The 16,779-nt window shown below is 36.1% G+C and overlaps 1 protein-coding gene across 2 annotated transcripts in view; it reads left to right on the top strand.

Moving 5' to 3' along the window:
• Nucleotides 1-16,779, top strand: part of FGF14 (fibroblast growth factor 14) — a 768,907-nt gene that overhangs the window by 502,265 nt on the left and 249,863 nt on the right. The gene's annotated exons all lie outside the window — the stretch shown is intronic.

Here is a 16,779-nt window from a genome sequence, read left to right as displayed (position 1 = left end):
TTCTTAAATATAAAATACTAGAAATCTTGAGTTATTGGGCCTCCCTAAATATTTTCCTTTTTATTTTAAAAATATTGTATTGTGCTGGCTGGTGTGGCTCAGTGGATTGGGTTCTGGCTGTGAACCAAAGGGTGGCTCTTTTGATTCCCAGTCAGGGCGCATGCCTGGGTTGTGGGCTGGGACCCCAGTGGAGGGGGCGGGGGGCACATGAGAAGCAAAAGCACATTGATGTTTCTGTCACTCTCTTTCTCCCTATCTTCCCCTCTCTCTAAAAATAAATGGATAAAATCTTTAAAAAATATTACATCCAGTAGTTGTTTTAAGAAAATAAGATTTTATATATCCAGTAGTTAAAATGCTATGTGACAGTTTGGTAGGTTGAAAAAGATCAGAGAAATATTTTTCAGAATTTTTGTCAGAATTATGACAATGCTCCTAATAAGTTAGGCATAGCTGTTATATTACAATTTCACCTTTACTCACTAACATTCATTTATCTTCATTTCTGAGACAATATTTATCTAATTAAGGTTATACTTTCACTTGTTAGAGAAACAAAAATTGGTTGTAGTATGCAATCAATTACAGTTTCCCTTCCAGGCCATCAGTCTTAGGTAATGAGACAATTGTTTTAAAAATTATCTTAAAGTGTTGGCAGAGAGTTACAGATTCATAATATGACCATTGACCCAATGACTCATTTTCACTACAGTTGTAGGTGAGCTTCAAATTCAGAAAAAGGTAATGTTATCACCATTTTTATTTGAAGAGATTTCCATTTTTCTAATTAGGCAGCAGGTATTTATTTACAGGGCTCTTAAAGTGTCTAATGGCTGGCTTCTAATCGACATGAGATAGATTGTGTGGAGGATTCAAAGGGGATGCAAAGACATCACAAGCAGGACATGGTCCCCGCTCAAGAAGATAGCATTACAGAGAAGTACAGATGCATAAACAATTCCATGTGTAGGATCTTTATAGAAACATCCTTGATTTAGAGAGCCAATGAAAGGAGAACATTTAAGAAACAGATTTGCTTACATTTAAGGAACAGTTATGACTTCTAGTGTTTCCATTGTTTTTCCTGAAGTTTGTTTGCAGTATTCATGGCAAGGAATAAGCTGTTTCCTTCCATCACATGATCTTGAAATGATCACGCTTTGCCTATTTTGCAAAACCTTATGTTGGCACACATTTAGCTCGACAATTTTACCTTTAGCATAACCGAAAGGGGATTATTATGAAAATAGTCAAGGAAAATATATAATAGTCATTCTCAAAATTATTATGTACAAGGATTTTCTGAGAGTAATTAAAAATACCTTTAGGCATTTTGATTCAATAGACCCCATCCTCACACATTTTTATTCAATAGAAGAAGCTTGGATATTCTGTCTGATTCAGTAGGTCTGGAATAAACCCTGGAGATACTATTTTTAAGTTTCATTTTATGTGACTTTGTTGCAGGAAGGCCCTGACCACATGCTGAGATGTTCTGCTGTTGAACAACCTAAGGAATGTCATAGAAATGCTGGCTTGGTGCTGTTTTTCAAAGAATTAAACACTGTAGCATTGCGTTGATGCCTGATGTTCTTATTCAAGTACTGGGTTAGTTAGCTATTGATGTGAGTTTAAACTAACTAATCAAACTTTAGCAGCCCACGAGTGATTTTCTTAGGCATTCCTTCAATCCTCTTTTCATTTTTAAAATTTTGTTTTCTTATTTTTTCTAACTTTATTGGGGCATTATTGACATACACCACATGCAAGTTTAAGGTGTACAACATGATGGTTTGATGGATGCATGTAGTGGCAAAATGATTACCATAGTAAGGGGATTTAACATATCCACCCCCATCACATACTATCAATTGGCATGCGTGCGTGAGTGCTTGCGTGTGTGTGTGTGTGTGGTGATAGCATTTAGGATCTACTCTCTTGATCTAGCAATACCATTTCTGGGTATATATTCAAAGGAAATGAAGCCATTTTCTTGATGGGATATCTATACTCCCATGTTCATTGCAGCAGTATTCATAATAGCCAAGGTATAGGAATAAAGTACCTGTTGATGAATGAATGGGTAAAAAAATTTTAATACACACACAATGAGATATTATTTAGCCTTAAGAAAGAAGGAAATCTTGTCATGTATAACACCATGCCTAGACCTTGAAGTCAATATGCTAAGCAAGATAACCAGACAGAAAAAGACAAATGCTAAATGGCATCGCTTTTATGTAGAGTGTTTAAAAAAAAAAGTCAGACTCATAGAAGCAGGGTAGAAAAGTGGTTTCCAGAAACTGAGGGATGGGAGAAATTGGGAAAAATGGGTAAAATGATACAAATTTTCAATTACAACAAAAATAAGTTCTGTGATCTAATGTACAAGATGGTAATTATAGTTGATAACACTGTATCATACCATTGAAATTTGCTAAGGGGATAGAACTGAAAAACAACAAAAATAGCATGTGAGGTGATGGATGTGTTAATTAACTAAAGGAAGGGAACATATTCACAATGTGTATGTTTATCAATCATCACATATACACTTTGAATATATTATAATTTTGTCAGTTACCTTAGTACAGATGGGGAAGAAATAAATCTACTCTCTTAACAACTTTGAAGTATAAAATACAGTATGGTTTATTATAGTTGCCATGTTGTACTTTGGATCCTCAGAATCTACTCACATTATACCTAGAAGTTTAAGTTTGTACCGTTGGTTTGGCCAACATCTGACCATTTCTCCCACCTACCATTCTTTTTTTTTTGTTCCTAAACTGCTTAATAAGATCAAGATTCCTGATGCAATTTACAAAAATAACCAACTGTCTCATCATCCTTCTGCACTCATTCTCCAGGGCTGCCCTAACAAAGCATTGCAAACTGGATTGTTTAAACAACAGAAATTTATTGTCTCAAAGTTTTAGAGGCCAGAGATTCAAAAACCAAGGCAATGTCAGAGCAAGTCCCCTTCCTGCAGGGAAGAATCTTTCCTTGACTTTTATGAAAGTAGTTTCTGGAAGTAACTGTTTATCACTGGCAACCCTTGGCACCTCTTGTCTTGTAAATTAGCACCTCAATCTCTGCTTTTGTCATTAGGTGACTGTCTGACAGTCTGCTTGTGTGCATGCCTGTCTCTATGTGCAAATTTCCCCTATAAAAAGAATGCCAGCTAAGATTCTTAAATGAATTTATATGAACCTTTCAGAATTTTTAATTTTAACTCAGCTATTAGAACTTCAATTACAAATCTAGTTATGTAAATATTTATTAAAATTGCATTATGCACCAGGCAGAGAGCCGGAACATCACTAGGGAGAAGAGATGGATGAGGGATGATTGGAATTTTCAAGGAACTTCCCAATGTAGTGAAAAATAGAAGTACATAAACAACTATCTTGCAAGATAGAGTAAATGTCAAAAATGAAGTATAAAGAGAACACTGAGGAGAAAGTGACATGTATTAACTGGAGAAATCAGAAAAAAGTGCTTGTAGAATTTAACCTGAGCTTTAAAATATAAACAAGCTTTTCAATGGCTGGGAGTTAGAGGAAGGAAACTCCAAGATGAAATAACAGCTCAGCATATACAGAGCTGTAAAAATATAGTGCATGTAGAGGGAAATGCAAATAGTCTAATGAGGTAGCTATGAGGCTGGAGAAGTACTAAAACAAGTCAGAGGGGACATTCAACATCCCCCAAAGACTCCCAGGAACATACCTATAGATAAACAAGGGCATTATTGCACCTTGCACTGAGAGAGAACACACATTGTAGAGAATTATGGGCCTTCTTTGTAGCGCGATGCTATAAGGAACCTAATATAGGATCAGGGATTTCCTTGGGTGATTTGGTGGAGAGTTTAAGAAATTGGGGATGTGCTGTAGATGGGATGACATCAACCAGTTGGGGAAAGTCTATGGTTTGGTATCTTAAAAAGTTGTGGGGAGAGGAGATTAGAATGACGACAGATATGTGATTGGTAAAGCAGTAGCAGTTGCTCATTTTGGCCAGGAGAGGGAGAGTTTGGTATTTTAGGGATGGCATGGTGATCTTGTTATTGTCAGTGCTTAGGTAAAATTCTAAAGTTACATTAGTTTTACCTCACTTTATTATAGCATCTGCTGTGGTTGTTCTGTGAAATTGTTGATGCACAGAGAATATTGTAGCCTATCGCTGAGTGCCAGCTGACTTATAAGTGCCAGAAATATTCTTTGTTGTTGTTAAGACTTATAATCAGAGAAGAGGTTCAAGATGGAGGCATAGGAAAACAGCTTGCCGCCTCACACAACTGCATCAAAATTACAACTAAATTATAGAACAACCATTATTCAGAACCATCAGCAATCAAGCTGAATGGAAGTCATACAACAACAAAATTAAAAAAGAAACCACATTGAGACTGGTGGAAGGGGCAGAGATGTAGAATGAGCTGGTCCCACAACCACATGTAGCTAATAAAAACTGGGAGGAATATTGCAAGAGTAAGGGGTCACACCACCACACCAGGCCTCCCAGCCCAGGGTTCCATTGCCAGGAAGGTAACTGATAACCTCTGGATGCAAAAACCTGTGAGGATTGAAGCTATTGAAGACAAACTGATAGAGCCTCAGGCAGTTCCTCTTAAATGGCCCCCACACAGGTTTACTTGGAATAACTCCCTCTGAGCTTCAACAAAGGAGCAACAGCTAGAAAGGCATTAGAGACATATGGTGAGGAACTGAATTGTCCGGCATCAGGGAGAGAGCTGGGAGTCAGCTTTCTCTAAGACAAAACTGCTGGCAAAGGCCATTGTTCCTTTTCTGAGCACTCCCCTGACAGAGCTACAGAGCCAGCAGGTGGGCATCATGTCTGAGACTCCATCAGCCTGGCTCACATTGTTTACCCTGCCCTGGAGATTCCCTAACGTTCTGCCCCACTCAACTTTTGGGCCCACCCAGACTGTTTCTGGTGGTTTTTCCATACAAATGGCTTGTATTAGCTCATGTTCAGATCTATCTAAATTCTCTCAAACAAACATGATTTAGCCTGAGCATGTCCTGCACCTATTGTTAAGTGACTCCAGGTCTGGCACTAACAGTAGCTGGCTTTGGTTTACAGTTTGGACTCGCTCAGTCACCTCCAAACCTAGCAGAAGTAGCAGCCAAATGCATATTGCTTTGTAGTTTATTTGGGAGGCCCTGGGCAGAACACAGAGGGTGGTTAATCTTGGCCTGCACCTCCCTAGAGTTCCCAGAGTCTCCACACCCAGTGGACACACTACCACCCAACCAACTCCACAAGTGACACACACAAAGGGTAGACTCAGGAGGCACCAGAGCCCTGCTGACCCACAAACAGCAATTAAGTGTTTACGACAGTAGAGGAGTGAATGCAGCTCACACAGTGGGCATTCCTCGAGTGTCCACCTTGGGTGATAGAGGAGGCTGTGTCACTGGACCCTACATTAGGCCACTCTACCAAGCCAGGGAGTTGTGGCAGCTCTACCTAATACATGGTAACAAACACAGGGAGGCTGCCAAAATGAGGAGGCAAAGAAACATGGCCCAAATGAAAGAATGGAGCAAAATTCCAGAGGGAGAACTAAACAAAAGGTTCAGAAACAAGTTTGAACATCATAAAAAGATGAGTAAATGTTTATATTCATCTCTTTTAAATAAATGAGATATCCATCTTCTTGGAAAATACAAGTTGAATCTAATTCTTCTACCTCATTCCTTAATGTTTCTAAGCTTCTAGTCTCCATTTAATATATATAAGTGATGATTTTCTTATTAATTTCTGAAAATGTATAATTGAAGATTATGACAATTGTGAAAACTGAGAAAATGGAATTAAAGTCTTTTTTTTCCTATTTCTACTGTCATGGTCTATGCTTGGACTTTAATTATGCTCTTCTTAGACTAGTAAAGCCTCATAACTTGTACTCCATGTTGCTGATGATAGCTCTTTACTTGTGAAACTATGTTTTACAATATGTATCAGATCAGCTGAATGTACTATTTTGCCCACAAACCTTAGGCAATTTTTGCCTCTTTTTCTTAATGAAGAACAATGTTCTTTCTTTGCCTGAACTATAACTATTTCTATGACTGGACCTCAAAGAGCTGTTTATGCTACTATACTCCCTTAGTATCCTGCCTGTTGTCCAAAATCCATGCTATTGCTCTAGCTATTGTTTTTAGTTAGAATCTTCATTCTTCACTCCAGCTTTAACTGGATTAGATGTGTTTTGCATATTGAAAATCCACTTTGAAAGCCAAGTTCAACCTTTTCTCAGTCAGGAATAAACACTTTCTTTTTCTGAAATCATGCCATTTTTCAGTTTGGCAATTTAAACCCATCATTTCCTTTAGAACAAAACCTGCTGAGAGAAAGGACATTGCTTAACTAGCATTTATTTTTGAGGTAAAAGGTATTTTGAGGTTGTGACTGCATAAAAGGATATTGCTAAGAGTCTAGGTCCTGAGATGCAAAGTTACTTGACCTTACTGGCTTTACAGTTACTTGAAGTTTGAGTGTTTCTCAAGCACCTCACTCTAGTGTTAACAGAAAGGATATTAAATACAAGAAAATACATACTTTTGATCTCTAAGGACCTCACTTAATAATGGAGAAGATTAAAATGGCACAGATAAATACAGGTTAATACAATCTTCCTATTCCTGGAATTCCTGAGTTAAGTTCCTCTAAGAATAGCTAATGTTGTTAACTCATAATTTTATTCAGACCTAGAGAATACCTAAGTGTATCAGTTATGATATATTCAGACACAAGTAAGATCCAACTACTAGTAATATATACACACAAATATAGGTAGGTATTTATTTGGAATATATGAAGGGAGGTCAATAAAGGCTTGCTCAGTGTCTTCATTACGAATTAGAAACTCAGCTTTCTCAGCTTTTCCTATCCTTACTAGGCGCTTCATTGCTACTAGATGACTCCTGGAGCTCCAGTCATCTCTTTTATTCATGTCCCTAACAGAGGAGAAGGGGCAAAGTGAAATAGATTGTCATTTTATCAAGGATGGAAAAGGCAAAAGTCTTTCCTAGCCCCTCTTGATCACACCTCCTTTCTCCCTCCAAGAGGACTTTTTTTACATCTCATTCACCAGAAACTAGGTCTCATAGCTGCAAATTTTCTAAGGAAAACTAGAGAGATAAGTTTCCAGAAAGCAGAAGTGGACTCAGCCACTGTGTTACATTCCTTGGGATCAAGCAAATTGCTACAGTGAACAAAACTGGAATTCTATTGACAAAAATGGGTAGGAAGCTGTTTGGTGAGAACTTAGTGTCTTCCACACTGACCAACTCAATATCTTTTACTAACTTGTCTTCAGGTTCTTTTTGTTCCTAGGGGAAAATTTAGGCACTTGGGGAAATGTATGAGCTCTTTTATATCCCCATGGTATAATAACGAAAGGACATTCATTTCTAAGCATCATTGTGCCTTTACTGAATTTCTTTTATATGAAGGAAGGTCTGTTTACATTTCAGAACTTACCAAATTATAGCATCTGTAAATGACATTCATTTACTAAATAGTAGCTACATCTGTGACCCCAAAGAGCAGTCCCTTAAGTTTCTGCAGAACAACGGTTGAGCAGCAGTGACAAGCACTAAGGAAGAATATTAACAAAACTTTGTAGATAGACAGGAATAACAGCTGGTACTCATCAGACTGTGTCATCATGGAAGTTCCTCACTAGGCAATGATTATGTTAGGGAATAAGAGATAATTCTGGATTATTAAGAAGGTTATCTGAAATAGAAAAATGTTGCTTCACCTTCTCATTTTGTGGCTGGAATTCAGTCTCCTCAACACAAGGTCCATGGACCACTTCACAAAAGAGAAAACTGAGGTACAGAAATATTAATCTAAATGTAAGGTAATTAAACAACTGATGACATAGGAACAGTGCAGTTATCTTGGAGATCATCATATTATTCATGTAACTGCTCCTCCCACATATATATAAATAAAGAGAAATCAATCTTACCTCTTTTACATGTCTTTAAATTCTTGCAAATGAGACCATCATAGTCACTCCAATTAGACTTATTTCATAGAACATTGAGTAAACAACACAATACAAAACAAAATTATTGCAAAGTTGGAGATAAATTGTGTTTGTATTTAAAAAATTCAGGGCAAATTAAAGTTAGTATATGTACTATTCTAGGAAAGTTTGGTGATTGTATTAGTTATAAAAACTTTTGCAAGAGTGAAAATTTTGTGTTAAACTTTTATTTCTATTCTTTCTTTTAAAAAGGAAAACCCTCTGGCATTTGTTTTTTTTGTCATGAATGAGTTCTGTGCATTGGCAACTCATTTATCATCATTACTAATGAACTAATTTTAATATCTTAATTTGTGATTAAGCTGCCTACATTAAAATACATCTAGAAGACTTAGAAATCTGTCCCTTTGGCAGTGAAAATGTTATTCAACTATATCAACTACATCAATTACTTCTTTTCTTCTGTGTGTGTGTGTGTGTGTTTGTGTTTCATATTTCTCTCTTTCTCAGAATTGTTTAACATAAACTCTCAATGTACATTTGACATGCTATATATTGGAGAATGAAACCTGTGATATTTTAAAATTCAGTAAACTCAGAAGGTAATATATTTTTGCCTTCCAAATTTACTATGTCATGTCTTTGCTTCATTGAGACTTTTACTATACGCCACTGCTAAATTTTAGCATATTTAAAGGACCTCTTGAATACAAGTCTTAGAGTTGAGAAAAGACAAAATAGTATTGGAAATGTGTATAAATGGCCTACTTGGACATCGTTGTCTCTGAATAAACTTTTCTTTCCTTTAAAAAGAAAATTCTAAAGTTTTATTTGAATTAATTGACTTGGAAGAGCTGTCCTATTTTGAAAGGTATTTTATTATCCCATAAATTGCCAGATTACTCCCTTTTAAGTATTTCTTTTAATTTTTGGAGACAACTCATTTTAAAGAAACATTTTTTCTAGGATTTGCTTATCAGAGAATCTTACCATCATGTAGTTAAAAACTTTGAGAACTAAAGAGTTCTTTCTCTAGATATAATCTACAATAGCTTCATTAGATGGGTTCATTAATATAAAAAAATTTGTAAAAGTTAATTCTCTAAATAATACAGTAGTATTTTAAAAACCATAAATGACACTATCATGCTATTTATGGGAAGTAATATATAGAATAGATTTTTATCAGATCTGCATTTCATATGAATGCAGCAATGTTGACGTGTTATTAATCTCTATTTCTAATAATATTTTGGGGGGAATGGATGAAACTCCTACTAGAACCAACACTCCTGTGTTATACTTAATACCTGTATCAAGATAATAAAATTTTAAGATACAAAATTAAAAATACAAGCTAATTATTAGAAACAGTCCAACCATCTTTAAAGGTTCCTTCTAAGTGACTGTTCTGAATTTTAGGAACCATAAGGATGATGAAATCCATCAACATTTTCTGACTGGCACCTTCACCAGGCTTAGACAATCATTCAAAGACATAGAAACAAAAAGGTAAAAACAAAAAAACTTAATTAATTAATTTATTTATTAAATAAACATTGTATAGCACAAATAAACTTCATGCTTGGCAAGGTTCTTGAGCATTAAGGAAAGCTTTCTTTGAGGAAGTCATGTACTTGAGATCAAGGAAAGGCCATTGGTGATGCTTGGAGAGGCAGAGAGAAGAGGGTATGGATGGGATCATAAATTTTCACCATTTTGCAGGTGATCGGAAGCTATGGAAGTTCTTAAAGTAGATTGATGGAATAGAATTTGCATTCTACTTTTTTGCATTTTTTTGAAAACATGTGATCTCTGTTATAACTTCCCTACCCTGCACTGTAAAAAGACTGAAAAGAAAAAACAACACAAACTTAGACAATACACAAACAAATAGGCATGGACTTATTTTAATAAAACTTTATTTATAAAAGCAGATATCAGGCCAGATTTGACTTGAGGGCCATAGTTTGCTAACTCCTGATTTAGACCATCAAAAATGCATTAAAGATTAAAAATTGATTGCTATATTAAAGCTTGCTATTTACACCATTGTTTACAGCAGCATTATTCACAATAGTAAAAAAATAGAAGCAACTCAAGTGTCAAGTGACTAATGAATGGGCAAAAAAAATAATGTATGTACATACAATGGAATAATATTCAATTTTAAAGGAGGTTGTAAAACATGCTACAACATGGATGCATTTCGAGAACATTATGCTAAGTGGAATAAGCCAGTCACAAAAGGGTTGATATTGCATAATTCCACTTACATAAGGTAGTCAAATCTTAGAGACAGGAGGTAGAAGAGTAGTTGCCTGAGACTAAGGGAGGGGGAATGGAGAATTTAATGGACCCATAGTTTCAGTTTTGCAAGATGAAAAAGTTCTAGAGATGGATGATGGTGATGTTTGGAAAACAATGTGAATATGCCTAATGTCTTTGAACTGTACACTTAAAAATAGCTAAAGTGGTAAATTTTATGTTTTGTATATTTTTACCACAATTTAAAAAGAAGTAAGATAGGCAAATTCACACTGTTTTCCAAACATCACCAGCATCCATTTCTACTTTTTCATTTTGCAAAACCAGAACTATGAGTCCATTAAATTCTCCATTCCCCCTCCCTCAGTCTCATGCAACCACTCTTCTACTTCCAGGAATTCCAGGAAGCTAAGAGGGTCCCAAAGAAATTGGATCCAAGAAGAAAAACACTAAGACACATCATAATTAAGTTACCCAAGATTAAAAATAAGGAGAGAATCTTAAAAGCAGCAAGAGAAAAGGAGATAGTTACCTACAAAGGAGTGTCCATAAGACTATCAGCTGATTTCTCAAAAGAAACTTTAGAGGCCAGAAAGGGCTGGAAAGAAGTAATCGATGTCATAAAAGTCAAGGACCTACATTCAAGATTACTCTACCCAGCAAAGCTATCCTTTAGAATGGAAGGGCAAATAAAGTGCTTCCCAGACAAAGTGAAGTTAAAGGAGTTCACCATCATAAAAACCTTATTATATGAAATATTAAAGGAACTTATCTAAGAAAAAGAAGAATATCTAAAACTATGAACAGTAAAATGACAACAAACTCACAACTATCAACACCTGAACCTAAATAAAATAAATAAAAACTAACCAAGCGAACAACTAGAGCAGGAATAGAATCACAGGAATGGAGATCACATGGAGTATTGTTAGTGGGGAGCGGGAAGGGGAGAATGGGGGAAAAGGTACAGGGAATAAGAAGCATAATTGGTAGGCACAAAATAGACAAGGGGAGGTTAAGAATAGTATAGGAAATGGGGAAGCCAAAGACCTTATATGTACAACCCATGGACATGAACTAAGGGGAGGGGGTAGAATGCAGTAGCGTGGGGGATCCAGGGGTGACAGGGATAAATAGGAGAAAAATTGGGACAACTGTAATAACATAATCAATAAAGTATACTTTAAATAAACAAGTAAATGAGTGCAAGAGCAAAAAGCCATTCACTATTGCTTTTTTCCATTTACATTATATGAAGACTGTTAAACTATTTGGCCACACAGAATTATTGCAGGAAAGGGGATGAAACCCATACAAAGACAGTGATGCTGGTGGAGTTGGCACAGAGGCAGGGTCCCAGGCCTCACTTGCACTAGTTTGGATGTTTTTTGATTGCACATTACAGAAACTCTGAATTAAACTGGCTTAAACAAGAAGAACTATTTTTTTTTAACCTTGTAAGTTCAAAGTAAATGCAGCCTACATGGCTCACTCAATAGTTCAACTATGTTCTCAAATTCCATCCTTCAGATTTGCCTATTCCCCTGTTCTGTCATTTCTGAGGTTGGTGCAAAATGTCTACAGTAGTTTCTGGCTCCATAAACAGAAGGAACACCCAGAGGGAAAATAAAATTTTCTCTTCTTGAGACACTTATAACTGGGTTCACCAAAGTCCTTTGAGTATATTGGCCAGAACTAGGTCACATGGCTGATGTAAATTATGTCATTTGTGAATTATGCTAAATTAACCTTTGATCAATTTAGTGGAGACTTATCTCTGAATTTGGGGATTTAGTCATTTCCTGAAGCACTTGCTGCCTGAGTTAAGGATAGATACCTAAACAAAATTGAATTTGGTTTGGGAAAGAAGGAATTGTGGTTTGTTGAGAGTGAGGTTTGCACGCAGACACTAAATAGTATATACATACTTTGGAGAATAGAGATTAGCAATTTTAGGGATATATTATGCATCAGATATAAGAAAATCTGTATTCCTTCTTTAATTCTGAGGAAAACTGTGTGGAGAAGAATTTCCCTGCCCTCTCTTTCAATAGATAAAGAAAACTGGGGCTTAGATAGTTGGTTTAAGAACTTATGCCACTTTAACTCCAAACCCTCTGCTGTATTTTCTCTATAGCACTATTTTGAAATAAATGGCTTTTCAGTTGAGAAGCATACAGTCCCTTTCACAACCATAATTGTCAGGGTTTTTAAAAAATATTTTTTAAGAGAAGAGACAGGCATTCAGAGAGTTTAAGCAAATGGTTCATTCATACAACTGGTAAGTGGCAGAGGTAAATTTCAAACCCAGGTTCTCTTACTCTAGAGTAGTTTTTCCTAACCTTGATACTATTGACATCTTTGGCAGGGTAATTTTGTTTTATGTGAGTGGCTTTCTTGAGCATTATATCAATTGAGTGTGTAGCAGCACCTCTGGCTTCTATCCACTAGATCTTGATAGCACCTCTCCCTCCACTGTGACAACCACTAATGTTTCTAGGTAATGCCAAATGTCTTTGGGGGTGAGGAATAACCCAGAGTTGAGAACCACTGGCCTTTTCATTAGGCTGCTCTTATTTTCTATCCCTGAGCAATTCACATTCTATTTGATGGCAGTGGACATATGTAGATGTTACACTGAGAGTCAGGATGCAACTCAAAAAAGTAAAATCTGGTGGTTTTAATAGCATAGACTTTTCAGTTAGACAACACTGATTCATGAGTCAGGTCCAGCACTTACCAGCTGCTATCTATGGACTAGATATTAATCTTCTGTGTCTCAGTTTCCTCATTTATAAAATGGTAATAGTAATAATACACAGTACAAAATAAACTCTTAGTACAAACTCTTTGATGTGGCCAGATGCACTCCTTACTGTGCAGAGTAGAAAGTGGAAAGGAAGTGGCTTCCTATTTTGAGCCCACTGCCTGATTTTTATTAGCTCTGCAGGTTTATTTCCATTATGCTTGCCCTGAGGGATGGAGCTTATGTTTCTGGCTTCATCACAGAAAGAATAGTTGTTATATAAAGGCATTTTTTCCTGGATGGAGATTAAACAAATAACACCTATGTTGGATTATGCAAGTGTAGCAAGGGCTTTTTGCTGTAGTTTGTCCTGAGAGAGTCAGAGAAGCATAGACATCAGTGTAGGAGTTCTCAGCAATTACTAGTTTAGGTAGTTCCTTTATAAGCAGGAGATGACCAAGATCAGGGAAGACTGATGATCTACTTAGGGTTGCAGAGCTAGTTCCTGGGAATCCAGGGCTGGGGCTGGGGCCACTGATTGTCAGGATAATATGTTTCTTATTAATTTATTTATTTTAGATTACAGTACAGTATATTTTTTATACCAACTGTCAACATTTCCTAGGAGAGAGGTCTTTTGCAGATGTATAAAATGCACTTGAGAGTGATGACTGGATATTCTGCAGCTAATAGCAATGTTCCATATACTAAAAAACATCACACAGGAACCATATTTTTAATGCAACTATTTATTTCTTAGTAATTCTTGGGTATCCAAGAATAACACTGATTTTTTAAACAATATTTATTTTATTATTTTTCCAGAATAGTTACCAATGTTACTGACTCCTGCTCTGTTTAAGGAAATAAAGGGCAGGTGTTTCCTGAGATATTAAACAGGCTTTTCCCTAGTCACTCTATGGTGATAACTAGAGTAACAGTGTCCACTGCTGGCAAATCAGATAATTGCACATTCTTTACACAGTCACTATATGTGAGGAGTAATATTTTACATTCATCAAGATGCATTTTTAGGTAAGTTTTAAGGCATAAATCTTGAAAGGATACTACTGTGGCTTTAAAAAAATGTTTATCTTTAATTAGTTCAATAATCAATTAATGATTTGCCTCTGTAAGTTGAAGAGTACAGGCATAGTGAGTTTTGATTTTAAATTAAATTAGCTTTTATACAGTAAGAGTATAGAAAATATACTATAGAAAAGGAGTTTACATTTAGTGTTACCAAGTAACAAAATCGATTATCATTTTATGGTGATCCAAATGATTTTTCAATCATTTTAAATAATATTTAATCAAAAATATACTTGGGTTTATTCTTGTCAAGGCATTTATCATGAGTTTGGAAGAGGAAGAGTAGAAGACAATTGAAAAGAAACATTGTATACAAAATATTTACACATTAACTTATATAAAATATGTAAAGACAATTCAGTTTGCTAAACCTTTGAAGAACTTTTTTGTCATCTAAGAACTGAATTTGTTTAACTGGACAATTGGATAAAAGCCTAACTGGAAATGGCTTCTTTTCAAAAATTTCTATGTGTTTTAGAAAAGCTTCCATGTTTCAACACCAAAAACAGGCAGCAGAAGGCCCAGCAAATTTGAATGATCAGGAGACTTGAAACTGAGGACAGATTTTTGTTTTTCTTTTAAATTTCTCCTTAAATTTGTAGTTGTGGTAAAAGGTAGAGGGCTTTTTATTTTACTATTGGAAAAAAATTAGAATATATGGATGAAATGTTCTTATTATATTGGTATAATTTATGGAAATCAGCAAACAGTAAGTTATTTTAGTTGTAGAAATCTACCTTGGATAGTTAAAAGCTAGTGCAGAATTTGAGTGTTTATTAGCTTTCAGACTGAGTAGTTACAGCTATCACAAGAAGCATGCGCCCTATGTGAAGACTATGCATCTTGTTATTATTCAATTATATGGAAATGTTGCCATCCTGTTTCTAGTAGTTTTGTAATAAATTCCAGTTTTTGAGGTTTGAAACTGTTTACCTCTAGCCACTAGGACTTGGTAGGCTGATAATATCAATCTATTGGCAATGTTGTTTCTTTCAATGAACAAAGTTATTCTTTACTGACTCTTCAGGTCTCCCTTGGTCTGTAGGATCAAGCTCTGTCCCTTCTAGTCTCATAGGTGCCTCCCACTGGCAGCCATATATCCCTAAGACTTTATCTGTTCTTACTATAGCCTGTTTCCATTTCATATCTTTTAGATACTCCCACATGAAAATTTTATTTGCTGCATTTCTTATGACTTATTCATGTATTAATTCAACAAATATTTACAGAATTTTATTTTGTTCCAGGGGCTGGGAACAGAGCAATGAACAGGACCTACAAGGTATCTGTTCCCTGGGAGAGAGAAAAATCACAAGTGCATAAAGACAAATATTAAGAGGAGCTATCTTACTGAGAAAAGTTCTCAGCAGACACAAAAAAAGATGATATCTAAAGAGTGGAGGTAGTTACTTTTGATTGGGTGGACAGGGAAGGTCCCTCTGAGGAGGTGATATTGGAGTAAAAACCTGAATGACAAGGAAACCTGAATAACAAGGAAGAGCTGGCCCTACCATGTATTTCAGGTTTATATAGAAGTCTCAAAGTAAGCACAAGTTTTGTTTGTCAGAGGAATAGAAAGTGGGCAATCTATCTCCCTCTACTGTTTTCCATTTCACCTTTGGGAATAAGAAAGGAGAGGGGAGCACAGGGAAGACTGGAATCATTCATCTCCTACTGGAGAAGTATGGCTCCATACAAGACCTGTGCCTCCCTTTCTCCCTAGCGGCCGCCTCCCTACACACTTCCACAGCAAGAGGTGATGTCGTTTCACCCTTTCAAGCACCCTTTTAAACTACTCTTCTCACTTTAGCCTGTATATGAAAGCCTGCTTTTTTAGACATGCTGATTTTTGTGTTTCTTGCTAGCCAAGCCAAGTCACAGATAGAATTAGGTATTCACTGCCTAGGGGGACTTCATTAAAGATCACTCGAGGTAATTCCTTTATTTTTCAGGTCTATTTCGCAGGTCTAGAGAGGTTAAGTGACTTGGCCAAGACCATTTTTCCAATTTAAGGAGGAAAAGAACCCAGGAAATCTGTATCCTACACCACGGCTCTTTGAATTACCTTGTTCTGTCTGCTATATTACATCCCCCTGCAATATTGCTTCTCTCCTCTCCAATCTTTTTCCCCTTTTCACTTACATATCATGGTTCTTTCACTTTCTGACACTTCTCTTCATACTATTTCCTTTCAAATCATGCCACTCTTTGCCCCATCTCTATTTAATAGGAATGTTTGGTGACCATTGGACCCAACAGTTTTTTTTCCTCCATGAACTAAGACTGAATACAAATAGTAAAGCTATGCACACAGTTAGACCTCCTCACACTGAGACTATTTCAGATGGATAGTGCAGTTGTATAAAATTGATTGGCATTTGCAATCTATGGATCAGGAATAAGAAAGAAGATGGAAGTGCATAGTGTGGAGAATTTCACAAAGCTTTATTACTCAAGATACAAATCTAACAGTGGCTAGTCGTGTATTTTAGTTCATGTGTTAACTTCCCAGGGCTCCCTGGACTACTTCTAACCTCTTCTCTCATCTTTACTCAAGGTGAAAGTTAAGTTTACAGTCAGAAATAACATACAGAAAGGATGTGCTTTCACTCTTGGGATCATGGGAAGTCAGACAAAA

This window comes from Pteronotus mesoamericanus, unplaced genomic scaffold (assembly GCF_021234165.1).
Source record: "Pteronotus mesoamericanus isolate MK-2021 breed Mesoamerican mustached bat unplaced genomic scaffold, CSHL_Meso_final contig_26, whole genome shotgun sequence".
NCBI lineage: Eukaryota > Metazoa > Chordata > Mammalia > Chiroptera > Mormoopidae > Pteronotus > Pteronotus mesoamericanus.
The sequence above is the reverse complement of the archived record's forward strand: the minus strand, read 5'-3'. Positions and strand labels throughout refer to the sequence as shown.